We start from the raw sequence: 18,824 nt of genomic DNA on the forward strand, positions 1-18,824 counted from the left end.
CAGATAGGGGAAATGTCAGTGAGCGCTCCGATTTCAGTTCCAGAGCGATTCTCCCAATGAGTCCATGATATTTCCTCGTTTTCAGCCAATTTTCTGGATTTTTGAAAATTTCACTTTTTTGTGAAAATATCCACTAAATGAGGGAATAATATGTGTGAGGGTACCCCAGGAGAGTTCCAAGTGTGTGTGGGTAGAATATATATCCCACGGGGGTAAAATTGAAAAAAGTTGAAAACATTTTTTTTTTGTGCTTAGTCATTTTTCGTCGTTTATCAGACTTTCAGATAGGGAAAATGTCAGTGAGCGTTCCGATATCAGTTCCAGAGCGATTCGCCCAATGAGGCATTGATATTTAGGCGTTTTCAGCCAATTTTCTGGATTTTTGAAAATTTCACTTTTTTGTGAAAATATCCACTAAATGAGGGAATAATATGTGTGAGGGTACCCCAGGAGAGTTCCAAATGTGTGCGAGTAGAATATATATCCCACGGGGGTAAAATTGAAAACAGTTGAAAAAAAATTTTTTTTGGACTTAGTCATTTTTCCGGCGTTTATTAGACTTTCAGATAGGGAAAATGTCAGTGAGCGTTCCGATTTCAGTTCCAGAACAATACGCCCAATGAGTCCTTGATATTTAGTCGTTTTCAGCAAATATTTTGGATTTTTGAAAATTTCACATTTTTGTGAAAATATCCACTAAATGAGGGAATAATATGTGTGAGGGTACCCCAAGAGAGTTCCAAATGTGTGTGGGTAGAATATATATCCCACGGGGGTAAAATTGAAAAAAGTTGAAAAATTTTTTTTTTTGGACTTAGTCATTTTTCCGGCGTTTATTAGACTTTCAGATAGGGAAAATGTCAGTGAGAGTTCCGATTTCAGTTCCAGAGCAATACGCCCAATGAGTCCTTGATATTTAGTCGTTTTCAGCAAATATTTTGGATTTTTGAAAATTTCACTTTTTTGTGAAAATATCCACTAAATGAGGGAATAATATGTGTGAGAGTACCTCAGGAGAGTTCCAAATGTGTGTGGGTAGAATATATATCCCACGGGGGTAAAATTGAAAAAAGTTGAAAAAAATTTTTTTTTTGGACTTAGTCATTTTTCCAGCGTTTATTAGACTTTCAGATAGGGCAAATGTCAGTCAGCATTCCGATTTCAGTTCCAGAGCGATTCGCCCAATGAGTCCTTGATATATAGTCGTTTTCAGCCAATTTTCGGGATTTTTGAAAATTTCACTTTTTTGTGAAAATATCCACTAAATGAGGGAATAATATGTGTGAGGGTACCCCAGGAGTGTTCCAAGTGTGTGTCGGTAGAATATATATCCCACGGGGGTAAAATTGAAAAAAGTTGAAAACATTTTTTTTTTGTGCTTAGTTATTTTTCTGGCCTTTATCAGACTTTCAGATAGGGGAAATGTCAGTGAGCGCTCCGATTTCAGTTCCAGAGCGATTCTCCCAATGAGTCCATGATATTTCCTCGTTTTCAGCCAATTTTCTGGATTTTTGAAAATTTCACTTTTTTGTGAAAATATCCACTAAATGAGGGAATAATATGTGTGAGGGTACCCCAGGAGAGTTCCAAGTGTGTGTGGGTAGAATATATATCCCACGGGGGTAAAATTGAAAAAAGTTGAAAACATTTTTTTTTTGTGCTTAGTCATTTTTCGTCGTTTATCAGACTTTCAGATAGGGGAAATGTTAGTGAGCATTCCGTTTTCAGGTCCAGAGCGATTCGCCCAATGAGGCCTTGATATTTCGTCGTTTTCAGCCAATTTTCAGAATTTTTGAAAATTTCACTTTTTTGTGAAAATATCCACCAAATGAGGGAATAATATGTGTGAAGGTACCCCAGGAGAGTTCCAAATGTGTGTGGGTAGAATATATATCCCACGGGGGTAAAATTGAAAAAAGTTGAAAAAATTTTTTTTTGGACTTAGTTATTTTTCTGGCCTTTATCAGACTTTCAGATAGGGGAAATGTCAGTGAGCGCTCCGATTTCAGTTCCAGAGCGATTCTCCCAATGAGTCCTTGATATTTCGTCGTTTTCAGCCAATTTTCTGGATTTTTGAAAATTTCACTTTTTTGTGAAAATATTCACTAAATGAGGGAATAATATGTGTGAGAGTACCCCAGGAGAGTTCCAAATGTGTGTGGGTAGAATATATATCCCACGGGGGTAAAATTGAAAAAAGTTGAAAACATTTTTTTTTTTGGACTTAGTCATTTTTCCGGCGTTTATCAGACTTTCAGATAGGGGAAATGTCAGTGAGCGCTTCGATTTCAGTTCCAGAGCGATTCTACCAATGAGTCCTTGATATTTCGTCGTTTTCAGCCAATTTTCTGGATTTTTGAAAATTTCACTTTTTTGTGAAAATATTCACTAAATGAGGGAATAATATGTGTGAGAGTACCCCAGGAGAGTTCCAAATGTGTGTGGGTAGAATATATATCCCACGGGGTAAAATTGAAAAAAGTTGAAAAAATTTTTTTTTGGACTTAGTTATTTTTCTGGCCTTTATCAGACTTTCAGATAGGGGAAATGTCAGTGAGCGCTCCGATTTCAGTTCCAGAGCGATTCTCCCAATGAGTCCTTGATATTTCGTCGTTTTCAGCCAATTTTCTGGATTTTTGAAAATTTCACTTTTTTGTGAAAATATTCACTAAATGAGGGAATAATATGTGTGAGAGTACCCCAGGAGAGTTCCAAATGTGTGTGGGTAGAATATATATCCCACGGGGGTAAAATTGAAAAAAGTTGAAAACATTTTTTTTTTGTGCTTAGTCATTTTTCGTCGTTTATCAGACTTTCAGATAGGGGAAATGTTAGTGAGCATTCCGTTTTCAGGTCCAGAGCGATTCGCCCAATGAGGCCTTGATATTTCGTCGTTTTCAGCCAATTTTCAGAATTTTTGAAAATTTCACTTTTTTGTGAAAATATCCACCAAATGAGGGAATAATATGTGTGAGAGTACCCCAGGAGAGTTCCAAATGTGTGTGGGTAGAATATATATCCCACGGGGGTAAAATTGAAAAAAGTTGAAAAAATTTTTTTTTTTGGACTTAGTCATTTTTCCGGCGTCTATCAGACTTTCAGATAGGGGAAATGTCAGTGAGCGCTCCGATTTCAGTTCCAGAGCGATTCGTCCAATGAGTCCTTGATATTTAGTCGTTTTCAGGAAATATTTTGGATTTTTGAAAATTTCACTTTTTTGTGAAAATATCCACTAAATGAGGGAATAATATGTGTGAGGGTACCCCAGGAGAGTTCCAAATGTGCGTGGGTAGAATATATATCCCACGGGGGTAAAATTGTAAAAAGTTGAAAAAAATTTTTTTTTGGACTTTGTAATTTTTCTGGTGTTTATCAGACTTTCAGATAGGGCAAATGTCAGTGAGCATTCCGATATCAGTTCCAGAGCGATTCGCCCAATGAGGCATTGATATTTCGTCGTTTTCAGCCAATTTTCTGGATTTTTGAAAATTTTACTTTTTTGTGAAAATATCCACTAAATGAGGGAATAATATGTGTGAGAGTACCCCAGGAGAGTTTCAAATGTGTGTGGGTAGAATATATATCCCACGGGGGTAAAATTGAAAAAAGTTGAAAACCTTTTTTTTTTTTGGACTTAGTCATTTTTCCGGCGTCTTTCAGACTTTCAGATAGGGGAAATGTCAGTGAGTGCTCCGATTTCAGTTCCAGAGCGATTCTCCCAATGAGTCCTTGACATTTCGTCGTTTTCAGCCAATTTTCTGGATTTTTGAAAATTTCACTTTTTTGTGAAAATATTCACTAAATGAGGGAATAATATGTGTGAGAGTACCCCAGGAGAGTTCCAAATGTGTGTGGGTAGAATATATATCCCACGGGGGTAAAATTGAAAAAAGTTGAAAACATTTTTTTTTTTGGACTTAGTCATTTTTCCGGCGTCTATCAGACTTTCAGATAGGGGAAATGTCAGTGAGCGCTCCGATTTCAGTTCCAGAGCGATTCGCCCAATGAGTCCATGATATTTCGTCGTTTTCAGCCAATTTTCAGAATTTTTGAAAATTTCACTTTTTTGTGAAAATATTCACCAAATGAGGGAATAATATGTGTGAAGGTACCCCAGGAGAGTTCCAAATGTGTGTGGGTAGAATATATATCCCACGGGGGTAAAATTGAAAAAAGTTGAAAAAATTTTTTTTTGGACTTAGTTATTTTTCTGGCCTTTATCAGACTTTCAGATAGGGGAAATGTCAGTGAGCGCTCCGATTTCAGTTCCAGAGCGATTCTCCCAATGAGTCCTTGATATTTCGTCGTTTTCAGCCAATTTTCTGGATTTTTGAAAATTTCACTTTTTTGTGAAAATATTCACTAAATGAGGGAATAATATGTGTGAGAGTACCCCAGGAGAGTTCCAAATGTGTGTGGGTAGAATATATATCCCACGGGGGTAAAATTGAAAAAAGTTGAAAACATTTTTTTTTTTGGACTTAGTCATTTTTCCGGCGTCTATCAGACTTTCAGATAGGGGAAATGTCAGTGAGCGCTCCGATTTCAGTTCCAGAGCGATTCGTCCAATGAGTCCTTGATATTTCGTTGTTTTCAGGCAATTTTCTGAATTTTTGAAAATTTCACTTTTTTGTGAAAATATCCACCAAATGAGGGAATAATATGTGTGAAGGTACACCAGGAGAGTTCCAAATGTGTGTGGGTAGAATATATATCCCACGGGGGTAAAATTGAAAAAAGTTGAAAACATTTTTTTTTTGTGCTTAGTCATTTTTCGTCGTTTATCAGACTTTCAGATAGGGGAAATGTTAGTGAGCATTCCGTTTTCAGGTCCAGAGCGATTCGCCCAATGAGGCCTTGATATTTCGTCGTTTTCAGCCAATTTTCTGGATTTTTGAAAATTTCACTTTTTTTGTGAAAATATCCACTAAATGAGGGAATAATATGTGTGAGGGTACCCCAGGAGAGTTCCAAATGTGCGTGGGTAGAATATATATCCCACGGGGGTAAAATTGTAAAAAGTTGAAAACCTTTTTTTTTGGACTTAGTCATTTTTCCGGCGTCTATCAGACTTTCAAATAGGGGAAATGTCAGTGAGCACTCCGATTTCAGTTCCAGAGCGATTCTCCCAATGAGTCCTTGATATTTAGTCGTTTTCAGCCAATTTTCTGCATTTTTGAAAATTTGACTTTTTGTGAAAATATTCACTAAATGAGGGAATAATATGTGTGAGGGTACTCCAGGAGAGTTCCAAATGTGTGTGGGTAGAATATATATCCCACGGGGTAAAATTGAAAAAAGTTGAAAACATTTTTTTTTTTGGACTTAGTCATTTTTCCGGCGTCTATCAGACTTTCAGATAGGGGAAATGTCAGTGAGCGCTCCGATTTCAGTTCCAGAGCGATTCGCCCAATGAGTCCTTGATATTTCGTCGTTTTCAGCCAATTTTCAGAATTTTTGAAAATTTCACTTTTTTGTGAAAATATCCACTAAATGAGGGAATAATATGTGTGAGAGTACCCCAGGAGAGTTTCAAATGTGTGTGGGTAGAATATATATCCCACGGGGGTAAAATTGAAAAAAGTTGAAATCCTTTTTTTTTTTTGGACTTAGTCATTTTTCCGGCGTCTTTCAGACTTTCAGATAGGGGAAATGTCAGTGAGCGCTCCGATTTCAGTTCCAGAGCGATTCGCCCAACGAGTCTTTGATATTTCGTCGTTTTCAGGCAATTTTCTGAATTTTTGAAAATTTCACTTTTTTGTGAAAATATCCACTAAATGAGGGAATAATATGTGTGAAGGTACCCCAGGAGAGTTCCAAATGTGTGTGGGTAGAATATATATCCCACGGGGGTAAAATTGAAAAAAGTTGAAAACATTTTTTTTTTGTACTTAGTCATTTTTCCGGCGTCTATCAGACTTTCAGATAGGGGAAATGTCAGTGAGTGCTCCGATTTCAGTTCCAGAGCGATTCTCCCAATGAGTCCTTGACATTTCGTCGTTTTCAGCCAATTTTCTGGATTTTTGAAAATTTCACTTTCTTGTGAAAATATTCACTAAATGAGGGAATAATATGTGTGAGAGTACCCCAGGAGAGTTCCAAATGTGTGTGGGTAGAATATATATCCCACGGGGGTAAAATTGAAAAAAGTTGAAAGCATTTTTTTTTTTGGACTTAGTCATTTTTCCGGCGTCTATCAGACTTTCAGATAGGGGAAATGTCAGTGAGCGCTCCGATTTCAGTTCCAGAGCGATTCGCCCAATGAGTCCATGATATTTCGTCGTTTTCAGCCAATTTTCAGAATTTTTGAAAATTTCACTTTTTTGTGAAAATATTCACCAAATGAGGGAATAATATGTGTGAAGGTACCCCAGGAGAGTTCCAAATGTGTGTGGGTAGAATATATATCCCACGGGGGTAAAATTGAAAAAAGTTGAAAAAATTTTTTTTTGGACTTAGTTATTTTTCTGGCCTTTATCAGACTTTCAGATAGGGGAAATGTCAGTGAGCGCTCCGATTTCAGTTCCAGAGCGATTCTCCCAATGAGTCCTTGATATTTCGTCGTTTTCAGCCAATTTTCTGGATTTTTGAAAATTTCACTTTTTTGTGAAAATATTCACTAAATGAGGGAATAATATGTGTGAGAGTACCCCAGGAGAGTTCCAAATGTGTGTGGGTAGAATATATATCCCACGGGGGTAAAATTGAAAAAAGTTGAAAACATTTTTTTTTTTGGACTTAGTCATTTTTCCGGCGTCTATCAGACTTTCAGATAGGGGAAATGTCAGTGAGCGCTCCGATTTCAGTTCCAGAGCGATTCGTCCAATGAGTCCTTGATATTTCGTTGTTTTCAGGCAATTTTCTGAATTTTTGAAAATTTCACTTTTTTGTGAAAATATCCACCAAATGAGGGAATAATATCTGTGAAGGTACCCCAGGAGAGTTCCAAATGTGTGTGGGTAGAATATATATCCCACGGGGGTAAAATTGAAAAAAGTTGAAAACATTTTTTTTTTGGACTTAGTCATTTTTCCGGCGTCTATCAGACTTTCAAATAGGGGAAATGTCAGTGAGCACTCTGATTTCAGTTCCAGAGCGATTCTCCCAATGAGTCCTTGATATTTAGTCGTTTTCAGCCAATTTTCTGCATTTTTGAAAATTTGACTTTTTGTGAAAATATTCACTAAATGAGGGAATAATATGTGTGAGGGTACTCCAGGAGAGTTCCAAATGTGTGTGGGTAGAATATATATCCCACGGGGTAAAATTGAAAAAAGTTGAAAACATTTTTTTTTTTGGACTTAGTCATTTTTCCGGCGTCTATCAGACTTTCAGATAGGGGAAATGTCAGTGAGCACTCCGATTTCAGTTCCAGAGCGATTCGCCCAATGAGTTCATGATATTTCGTCGTTTTCAGCCAATTTTCAGAATTTTTGAAAATTTCACTTTTTTGTGAAAATATGCACCAAATGAGGGAATAATATGTGTGAAGGTACCCCAGGAGAGTTCCAAATGTGTGTGGGTAGAATATATATCCCACGGGGGTAAAATTGAAAAAAGTAGAAAAAATTTTTTTTTGGACTTAGTTATTTTTCTGGCCTTTATCAGACTTTCAGATAGGGGAAGTGTCAGTGAGCGCTCCGATTTCAGTTCCAGAGCGATTCTCCCAATGAGTCCTTGATATTTCGTCGTTTTCAGCCAATTTTCTGGATTTTTGAAAATTTCACTTTTTTGTGAAAATATTCACTAAATGAGGGAATAATATGTGTGAGAGTACCCCAGGAGAGTTCCAAATGTGTGTGGGTAGAATATATATCCCACGGGGGTAAAATTGAAAAAAGTTGAAAACATTTTTTTTTTGGACTTAGTCATTTTTCCGGCGTCTATCAGACTTTCAGATAGGGGAAATGTCAGTGAGCACTCCGATTTCAGTTCCAGAGCGATTCTCCCAATGAGTCCTTGATATTTAGTCGTTTTCAGCCAATTTTCTGCATTTTTGAAAATTTCACTTTTTGTGAAAATATTCACTAAATGAGGGAATAATATGTGTGAGGGTACTCCAGGAGAGTTCCAACTGTGTGTGGGTAGAATATATATCCCACGGGAGTAAAATTGAAAAAAGTTTAAAAAAATTTTTTTTGGACTTAGTCATTTTTCCGGCGTTTATCAGACTTTCAGATAGGGGAAATGTCAGTGAGCGCTTCGATTTCAGTTCCAGAGCGATTCTATCAATGAGTCCTTGATATTTCGTCGTTTTCAGCCAATTTTCTGGATTTTTGAAAATTTCACTTTTTTGTGAAAATATTCACTAAATGAGGGAATAATATGTGTGAGAGTACCCCAGGAGAGTTCCAAATGTGTGTGGGTAGAATATATATCCCACGGGGTAAAATTGAAAAAAGTTGAAAACATTTTTTTTTTTGGACTTAGTCATTTTTCCGGCGTCTATCAGACTTTCAGATAGGGGAAATGTCAGTGAGCGCTCCGATTTCAGTTCCAGAGCCATTCGCCCAATGAGTCCTTGATATTTCGTCGTTTTCAGCCAATTTTCAGAATTTTTGAAAATTTCACTTTTTTGTGAAAATATTCACCAAATGAGGGAATAATATGTGTGAAGGTACCCCAGGAGAGTTCCAAATGTGTGTGGGTAGAATATATATCCCACGGGGGTAAAATTGAAAAAAATTGAAAACATTTTTTTTTTTGGACTTAGTCATTTTTCCGGCGTCTATCAGACTTTCAGATAGGGGAAATGTCAGTGAGCACTCCGATTTCAGTTCCAGAGCGATTCACCCAATGAGTTCATGATATTTCGTCGTTTTCAGCCAATTTTCAGAATTTTTGAAAATTTCACTTTTTTGTGAAAATATGCACCAAATGAGGGAATAATATGTGTGAAGGTACCCCAGGAGAGTTCCAAATGTGTGTGGGTAGAATATATATCCCACGGGGGTAAAATTGAAAAAAGTTGAAAAAATTTTTTTTTGGACTTAGTTATTTTTCTGGCCTTTATCAGACTTTCAGATAGGGGAAGTGTCAGTGAGCGCTCCGATTTCAGTTCCAGAGCGATTCTCCCAATGAGTCCTTGATATTTCTTCGTTTTCAGCCAATTTTCTGGATTTTTGAAAATTTCACTTTTTTGTGAAAATATTCACTAAATGAGGGAATAATATGTGTGAGAGTACCCCAGGAGAGTTCCAAATGTGTGTGGGTAGAATATATATCCCACGGGGGTAAAATTGAAAAAAGTTGAAAACATTTTTTTTTTGGACTTAGTCATTTTTCCGGCGTCTATCAGACTTTCAGATAGGGGAAATGTCAGTGAGCACTCCGATTTCAGTTCCAGAGCGATTCTCCCAATGAGTCCTTGATATTTAGTCGTTTTCAGCCAATTTTCTGCATTTTTGAAAATTTCACTTTTTGTGAAAATATTCACTAAATGAGGGAATAATATGTGTGAGGGTACTCCAGGAGAGTTCCAACTGTGTGTGGGTAGAATATATATCCCACGGGAGTAAAATTGAAAAAAGTTTAAAAATTTTTTTTTTGGACTTAGTCATTTTTCCGGCGTTTATCAGACTTTCAGATAGGGGAAATGTCAGTGAGCGCTTCGATTTCAGTTCCAGAGCGATTCTATCAATGAGTCCTTGATATTTCGTTGTTTTCAGGCAATTTTCTGAATTTTTGAAAATTTCACTTTTTTGTGAAAATATCCACCAAATGAGGGAATAATATGTGTGAGGGTACCCCAGGAGAGTTCCAAATGTGTGTGGGTAGAATATGTATCCCACGGGGGTAAAATTGAAAAAAGTTGAAAAAAACTTTTTTTGGACTTAGTCATTTTTCCGGCGTTTATTAGACTTTCAGATAGTGAAAATGTCAGTGAGCGTTCCGATTTCAGTTCCAGAACAATACGCCCAATGATTCCTTGATATTTAGTCGTTTTCAGCAAATATTTTGGATTTTTGAAAATTTCACATTTTTGTGAAAATATCCACTAAATGAGGGAATAATATGTGTGAGGGTACCCCAAGAGAGTTCCAAATGTGTGTGGGTAGAATATATATCCCACGGGGGTAAAATTGAAAAAAGTTGAAAAATTTTTTTTTTTGGACTTAGTCATTTTTCCGGTGTTTATTAGACTTTCAGATAGGGAAAATGTCAGTGAGCGTTCCGATTTCAGTTCCAGAGCAATACGCCCAATGAGTCCTTGATATTTAGTCGTTTTCAGCAAATATTTTGGATTTTTGAAAATTTCACTTTTTTGTGAAAATATCCACTAAATGAGGGAATAATATGTGTGAGAGTACCTCAGGAGAGTTCCAAATGTGTGTGGGTAGAATATATGTCCCACGGGGGTAAAATTGAAAAAAGTTGAAAAAATTTTTTTTTTGGACTTAGTCATTTTTCCAGCGTTTATTAGACTTTCAGATAGGGCAAATGTCAGTCAGCATTCCGATTTCAGTTCCAGAGCGATTCGCCCAATGAGTCCTTGATATATAGTCGTTTTCAGCCAATTTTCGGGATTTTTGAAAATTTCACTTTTTTGTGAAAATATCCACTATATGAGGGAATAATATGTGTGAGGGTACCCCAGGAGAGTTCCAAATGTGTGTGGGTAGAATATATATCCCACGGGGGTAAAATTGAAAAAAGTTGAAAAAAAATTTTTTTTGTACTTAGTCATTTTTCCGGCGTTTATCAGACTTTCAGATAGGGAAAATGTCAGTGAGCGTTTCGATTTCAGTTCCAGAGCGATACGCCCAATGAGTCCTTGATATATAGTCGTTTTCAGCCAATTTTCGGGATTTTGAAAATTTCACTTTTTTGTGAAAATATCCACTAAATGAGGGAATAATATGTGTGAGGGTACCCCAGGAGAGTTCCAAGTGTGTGTGGGTAGAATATATATCCCACGGGGGTAAAATTGAAAAAAGTTGAAAACATTTTTTTTTTGTGCTTAGTCATTTTTCGTCGTTTATCAGACTTTCAGATAGGGGAAATGTTAGTGAGCATTCCGTTTTCAGGTCCAGAGCGATTCGCCCAATGAGGCCTTGATATTTCGTCGTTTTCAGCCAATTTTCAGAATTTTTGAAAATTTCACTTTTTTGTGAAAATATCCACCAAATGAGGGAATAATATGTGTGAGAGTACCCCAGGAGAGTTCCAAATGTGTGTGGGTAGAATATAAATCCCACGGGGGTAAAATTGAAAAAAGTTGAAAAAATTTTTTTTTGGACTTAGTTATTTTTCTGGCCTTTATCAGACTTTCTGATAGGGGAAATGTCAGTGAGCGCTCCGATTTCAGTTCCAGAGCGATTCTCCCAATGAGTCCTTGATATTTCGTCGTTTTCAGCCAATTTTCTGGATTTTTGAAAATTTCACTTTTTTGTGAAAATATTCACTAAATGAGGGAATAATATGTGTGAGAGTACCCCAGGAGAGTTCCAAATGTGTGTGGTTAGAATATATATCCCACGGGGGTAAAATTGAAAAAAGTTGAAAAAATTTTTTTTTTTGGACTTAGTCATTTTTCCGGCGTCTATCAGACTTTCAGATAGGGGAAATGTCAGTGAGCGCTCCGATTTCAGTTCCAGAGCGATTCGTCCAATGAGTCCTTGATATTTAGTCGTTTTCAGGAAATATTTTGGATTTTTGAAAATTTCACTTTTTTGTGAAAATATCCACTAAATGAGGGAATAATATGTGTGAGGGTACCCCAGGAGAGTTCCAAATGTGTGTGGGTAGAATATATATCCCACGGGGGTAAAATTGAAAAAAGTTGAAAAAAAATTTTTTTTGGACTTAGTCATTTTTCCGGCGTTTATTAGACTTTCAGAAAGGGAAAATGTCAGTGAGCGTTCCGATTTCAGTTCCAGAACAATACGCCCAATGAGTCCTTGATATTTAGTCGTTTTCAGCAAATATTTTGGATTTTTGAAAATTTCACATTTTTGTGAAAATATCCACTAAATGAGGGACTGTGAGGGTACCCCAAGAGAGTTCCAAATGTGTGTGGGTAGAATATATATCCCACGGGGGTAAAATTGAAAAAAGTTGAAAACATTTTTTTTTTGTGCTTAGTCATTTTTCGTCGTTTATCAGACTTTCAGATAGGGGAAATGTTAGTGAGCATTCCGTTTTCAGGTCCAGAGCGATTCGCCCAATGAGGCCTTGATATTTCGTCGTTTTCAGCCAATTTTCTGGATTTTTGAAAATTTCACTTTTTTTGTGAAAATATCCACTAAATGAGGGAATAATATGTGTGAGGGTACCCCAGGAGAGTTCCAAATGTGCGTGGGTAGAATATATATCCCACGGGGGTAAAATTGTAAAAAGTTGAAAAAAATTTTTTTTTGGACTTTGTAATTTTTCTGGTGTTTATCAGACTTTCAGATAGGGCAAATGTCAGTGAGCATTCCGATATCAGTTCCAGAGCGATTCGCCCAATGAGGCATTGATATTTCGTCATTTTCAGCCAATTTTCTGGATTTTTGAAAATTTTACTTTTTTGTGAAAATATCCACTAAATGAGGGAATAATATGTGTGAGAGTACCCCAGGAGAGTTTCAAATGTGTGTGGGTAGAATATATATCCCACGGGGGTAAAATTGAAAAAAGTTGAAAACCTTTTTTTTTTTTGGACTTAGTCATTTTTCCGGCGTCTTTCAGACTTTCAGATAGGGGAAATGTCAGTGAGCGCTCCGATTTCAGTTCCAGAGCGATTCGCCCAACGAGTCTTTGATATTTCGTCGTTTTCAGGCAATTTTCTGAATTTTTGAAAATTTCACTTTTTTGTGAAAATATCCACTAAATGAGGGAATAATATGTGTGAAGGTACCCCAGGAGAGTTCCAAATGTGTGTGGGTAGAATATATATCCCACGGGGGTAAAATTGAAAAAAGTTGAAAACATTTTTTTTTTTGGACTTAGTCATTTTTCCGGCATCTATCAGACTTTCAGATAGGGGAAATGTCAGTGAGCACTCCAATTTCAGTTCCAGAGCGATTCTCCCAATGAGTCCTTGATATTTCATCGTTTTCAGCCAATTTTCTGGATTTTTGAAAATTTCACTTTTTTGTGAAAATATTCACTAAATGTGGGAATAATATGTGTGAGAGCACCCCAGGAGAGTTCCAAATGTGTGTGGGTAGAATATATATCCCACGGGGGTAAAATTGAAATAAGTTGAAAACATTTTTTCTTTTGGACTTAGTCATTTTTCCGGCGTCTATCAGACTTTCAGATAGGGGAAATGTCAGTGAGCGCTCCGATTTCAATTCCAGAGCGATTCGTCCAATGAGTCCTTGATATTTCGTTGTTTTCAGGCAATTTTCTGAATTTTTGAAAATTTCACTTTTTTGTGAAAATATCCACCAAATGAGGGAATAATATGTGTGAAGGTACCCCAGGAGAGTTCCAAATGTGTGTGGGTAGAATATATATCCCACGGGGGTAAAATTGAAAAAAGTTGAAAACATTTTTTTTTTGGACTTAGTCATTTTTCCGGCGTCTATCAGACTTTCAGATAGGGGAAATGTCAGTGAGCACTCCGATTTCAGTTCCAGAGCGATTCTCCCAATGAGTCCTTGATATTTAGTCGTTTTCAGCCAATTTTCTGCATTTTTGAAAATTTCACTTTTTGTGAAAATATTCACTAAATGAGGGAATAATATGTGTGAGGGTACTCCAGGAGAGTTCCAAATGTGTGTGGGTAGAATATATATCCCACGGGAGTAAAATTGAAAAAAGTTTAAAAAAATTTTTTTTGGACTTAGTCATTTTTCCGGCGTTTATCAGACTTTCAGATAGGGGAAATGTCAGTGAGCGCTTCGATTTCAGTTCCAGAGCGATTCTATCAATGAGTCCTTGATATTTCGTCGTTTTCAGCCAATTTTCTGGATTTTTGAAAATTTCACTTTTTTGTGAAAATATTCACTAAATGAGGGAATAATATGTGTGAGAGTACCCCAGGAGAGTTCCAAATGTGTGTGGGTAGAATATATATCCCACGGGGTAAAATTGAAAAAAGTTGAAAACATTTTTTTTTTTTGGACTTAGTCATTTTTCCGGCGTCTATCAGACTTTCAGATAGGGGAAATGTCAGTGAGCGCTCCGATTTCAGTTCCAGAGCGATTCGCCCAATGAGTCCTTGATATTTCATTGTTTTCAGGCAATTTTCTGAATTTTTGAAAATTTCACTTTTTTGTGAAAATATCCACCAAATGAGGGAATAATATGTGTGAAGGTACCCCAGGAGAGTTCCAAATGTGTGTGGGTAGAATATATATCCCACGGGGGTAAAATTGAAAAAAGTTGAAAACATTTTTTTTTGGACTTAGTCATTTTTCCATCGTCTATCAGACTTTCAGATAGGGGAAATGTCAGTGAGCGCTCCGATTTCAGTTCCAGAGCGATTCGAACAACGAGTCCTTGATATTTGGTCGTTTTCAGCCAATTTTCTGGATTTTTGAAAATTTCACTTTTTTGTGAAAATATTCACTAAATGAGGGAATAATATGTGTGAGAGTACCCCAGGAGAGTTCCAAATGTGTGTGGGTAGAATATATATCCCACGGGGGTAAAATTGAAAAAAGTTGAAAAAATTTTTTTTAGGACTTAGTTATTTTTCCGGCCTTTATCAGACTTTCAGATAGGGGAAATGTCAGTGATCGCTCCGATTTCAGTTCCAGAGCGATTCGCCCAATGAGTCCTTGATATTTCGTTGTTTTCAGGCAATTTTCTGAATTTTTGAAAATTTAACTTTTTTGTGAAAATATCCACCAAATGAGGGAATAATATGTGTGAAGGTACCCCAAGAGAGTTCCAAATGTGTGTGGGTAGAATATATATCCCACGGGGGTAAAATTGAAAAAAGTTGAAAACATTTTTTTTTTTGGACTTAGTCATTTTTCCGGCGTCTATCAGACTTTCAGATAGGGGAAATGTCAGTGAGCGCTCCGATTTCAGTTCCAGAGCGATTCGCCCAATGAGTCCATGATATTTCGTTGTTTTCAGCCAATTTTCTGAATTTTTGAAAATTTCACTTTTTTGTGAAAATATCCACCAAATGAGGGAATAATATGTGTGAAGGTACCCCAGGAGAGTTCCAAATGTGTGTGCGTAGAATATATATCCCACGGGGGTAAAATTGAAAAAAGTTGAAAACATTTTTTTTTTGGACTTAGTCATTTTTCCGGCGTCTATCAGACTTTCAGATAGGGGAAATGTCAGTGAGCATTCTGATTTCAGTTCCTGAGCAATTCGCCCAATGAGTCCTTGATATTTAGTCGTTTTCAGCCAATTTTCTGGATTTTTGAAAATTTCACTTTTTTGTGAAAATATCCACTAAATGAGGGAATAATATGTGTAAGGGTACCCCAGGAGAGTTCCAAATGTGTGTGGGTAGAATATATATCCCACGGGGGTAAAATTGAAAAAAGTTGAAAACATTTTTTTTTTTGGACTTAGTCATTTTTCCGGCGTCTATCAGACTTTCAGATAGGGGAAATGTCAGTGAGCATTCCGATCTCAGTTCCAGATTGATTCGCCCAATGAGTCCTTGATATTTAGTCGTTTTCAGCCAATTTTCTGGATTTTTGAAAATTTCACTTTTTTGTGAAAATATCCACTAAATGAGGGAATAATATGTGTGAGGGTACCCCAGGAGAGTTCCAAATGTGTGTGGGTAGAATATATATCCCACGGGGGTAAAATTGAAAAAAGTTGAAAACATTTTTTTTTGGACTGTCATTTTTCCGGTGTTTATCAGACTTTCAGATAGGGGAAATGTCAGTGAGCATTCCGATTTCAGTTCCAGAGCGATTCGCCCAATGAGTCCTTGATATTTAGTCGTTTTCAGCCAATTTTCTGGATTTTTGAAAATTTCACTTTTTTGGGAAAATATTCACTAAATGAGGGAATAATATGTGTGAGGGTACCCCAGGAGAGTTCCAAATGTGTGTGGGTAGAATATATATCCCACGGGGTAAATTTGAAAAAAGTTGAAAACATTTTTTTTTTTGGACTTAGTCATTTTTCCGTCGTCTATCAGACTTTCAGATAGGGGAAATGTCAGTGAGCACTCCGATTTCAGTTCCAGAGCGATTCGCCCAATGAGTCCATGATATTTCGTTGTTTTCAGCCATTTTTCTGAATTTTTGAAAATTTCACTTTTTTGTGAAAATATCCACCAAATGAGGGAATAATATGTGTGAGGGTACCCCAGGAGAGTTCCAAATGTGTGTGGGTAGAATATATATCCCACGGGGGTAAAATTGAAAAAAGTTGAAAATATTTTTTTTTTTGGACTTAGTCATTTTTCCGGCGTCTATCAGACTTTCAGATAGGGGAAATGTCAGTGAGCATTCCGATTTCAGTTCCAGAGCGATTCGCCCAATGAGTCCTTGATATTTAGTCGTTTTCAGGCAATTTTCTGGATTTTTGAAAATTTCACTTTTTTGGGAAAATATCCACTAAATGAGGAAATAATATGTGTGAGGGTACCCCAGGAGAGTTCCAAATGTGTGAGGGTAGAATATATATCCCACGGGGGTAAAATTGAAAAAAGTTGAAAACATTTTTTTTTGGACTGTCATTTTTCCAGTGTTTATCAGACTTTCAGATAGGGGAAATGTCAGTGAGTGCTCCAATTTCAGTTCCAGAGTGATTCTCCCAATGAGTCCTTGATATTTAGTCGTTTTCAGCCAATTTTCTAGATTTTTGAAAATTTCACTTTTTTGTGAAAATATTCACTAAATGATGGAATAATATGTGTGAGGGTACCCCAGGAGAGTTCCAAATGTGTGTGGGTAGAATATATATCCCACAGGGGTAAAATTGCAAAAAGTTGAAAACATTTTTTTTTTTGGACTTTGTCATTTTTCCGGCGTCTATCAGACTTTCAGATAGGGGAAATGTCAGTGAGCATTCCGATTTCAGTTCCAGAGCGATTCGCCCAATGAGTCCTTGATATTTAGTCGTTTTCAGGCAATTTTCTGGATTTTTGAAAATTTCACTTTTTTGGGAAAATATCCACTAAATGAGGAAATAATATGTGTGAGGGTACCCCAGGAGAGTTCCAAATGTGTGAGGGTAGAATATATATCCCACGGGGGTAAAATTGAAAAAAGTTGAAAACATTTTTTTTTTTGGACTTAGTCATTTTTCTGGTGTTTATCAGACTTTCAGATAGGGCAAATGTCAGTGAGCATTCCGATTTCAGTTCCAGAGCGATTTTCCCAATGAGGCATTGATATTTAGTCGTTTTCAGCCAATTTCTGTATTTTTGAAAATTTCACTTTTTTGTGAAAATATCCACTAAATGAGGGAATAATATGTGTGAGGGTACCCCAGGAGAGTTCCAAATGTGTGTAGGTAGAATATATATCCCACGGGGGTAAAATTGAAAAAAGTTGAAAACATTTTTTTTTGGACTGTCATTTTTCCAGTGTTTATCAGACTTTCAGATAGGGGAAATGTCAGTGAGTGCTCCAATTTCAGTTCCAGAGTGATTCTCCCAATGAGTCCTTGATATTTAGTCGTTTTCAGCCAATTTTCTGGATTTTTGAAAATTTCACTTTTTTTGTGAAAATATCCACTTAATGAGGGAATAATATGTGTGAGGGTACCCCAGGAGAGTTCCAAATGTGTGTGGGTAGAATATATACAGTCATATGAAAAAGTTTGGGCACCCCTATTAATCTTAAGCTTAATGTTTTATAAAAATTGGTGTTTTTGCAACAGCTATTTCAGTTTGATATATGTAATAACTGTTGGACACAGTAATGTTTCTGCCTTGAAATGAGGTTTATTGTGCTAACAGAAAATGTGCAATCTGCATTCAAACAAAATTTTACCGGTGCATAAGTATGGGCACCCTTATCATTTTCTTGTTTTAAATACTCCTGCCTACTTTTTACTGATTTACTAAAGCACTTTTTTTGGTTTTGTAACCTCATTGAGCTTTGAACTTTATAGCCAGGTGTATGCAATCATGAGAAAAGCTACTTAAAGTGGACACTTGCAAGTTGTTCTCCTGTTTGAATCTCCTCTGAAGAGTGGCATCATGGGCTCCTCAAAACAACTGTCAAATGATCTGAAAACAAAGATTATTCAACATAGCTGTTCAGGGGAAGGATACAAAAAGCAGTCTCAGAGATTTAACCTGTCAGTTTCCACTGTGAGGAACATAGTAAGGAAATGGAAGAACATAGGGACAGTTCTTGTTAAGGCCAGAAGTGTCAGGACAAGAAAAACATCAGAAAGGCAGAGAAGAAGAATGGTGAGATCAGTCAAGGACAATCCTCAGACCACCTCCAGAGAGCTGCAGCATCAACTTGCTGCAGATGGTGTCACTGTGCATCGGTCAACTATACAACGCACTTTGCACAAGGAGAAGCTGTATGGGAGAGTGATGCGAAAGAAGCCGTTTCTGCAAGTACGCACAAACAGAGTCGGCTGAGGTATGCAAAAGCACATTTGAAGAAGCCTATTTCTTTTTGGAAGAAGGTCCTGTGGACTGATGAAACCAAGATTGAGTTGTTTGGTCATACAAAAAGGCGTTGTGCATGGTGGCAAAAAAACACAGCATTCCAAGAAAAACACTTGCTACCCACAGTAAAATTTGGTGGAGGTTCCATCATGCTTTGGGGCTGTGTGGTCAATGCCGGCACTGGGAATCTTGTTAAAGTTGAGGGGCGCATGGATTCCACTCAGTATCAGCAGATTCTTGGCAATAGTGTTCAAGAATCAGTGATAAAGTTGAAGTTACGCAGTGGATGGATCTTTCAGCAAGACAATGATCCAAAACACCGCTCCAAATC

The sequence above is a fragment of the Phyllobates terribilis genome, unplaced genomic scaffold (assembly GCF_046119375.1).
Source record: "Phyllobates terribilis strain yellow unplaced genomic scaffold, ASM4611937v1 Scaffold_13__5_contigs__length_258822181, whole genome shotgun sequence".
NCBI lineage: Eukaryota > Metazoa > Chordata > Amphibia > Anura > Dendrobatidae > Phyllobates > Phyllobates terribilis.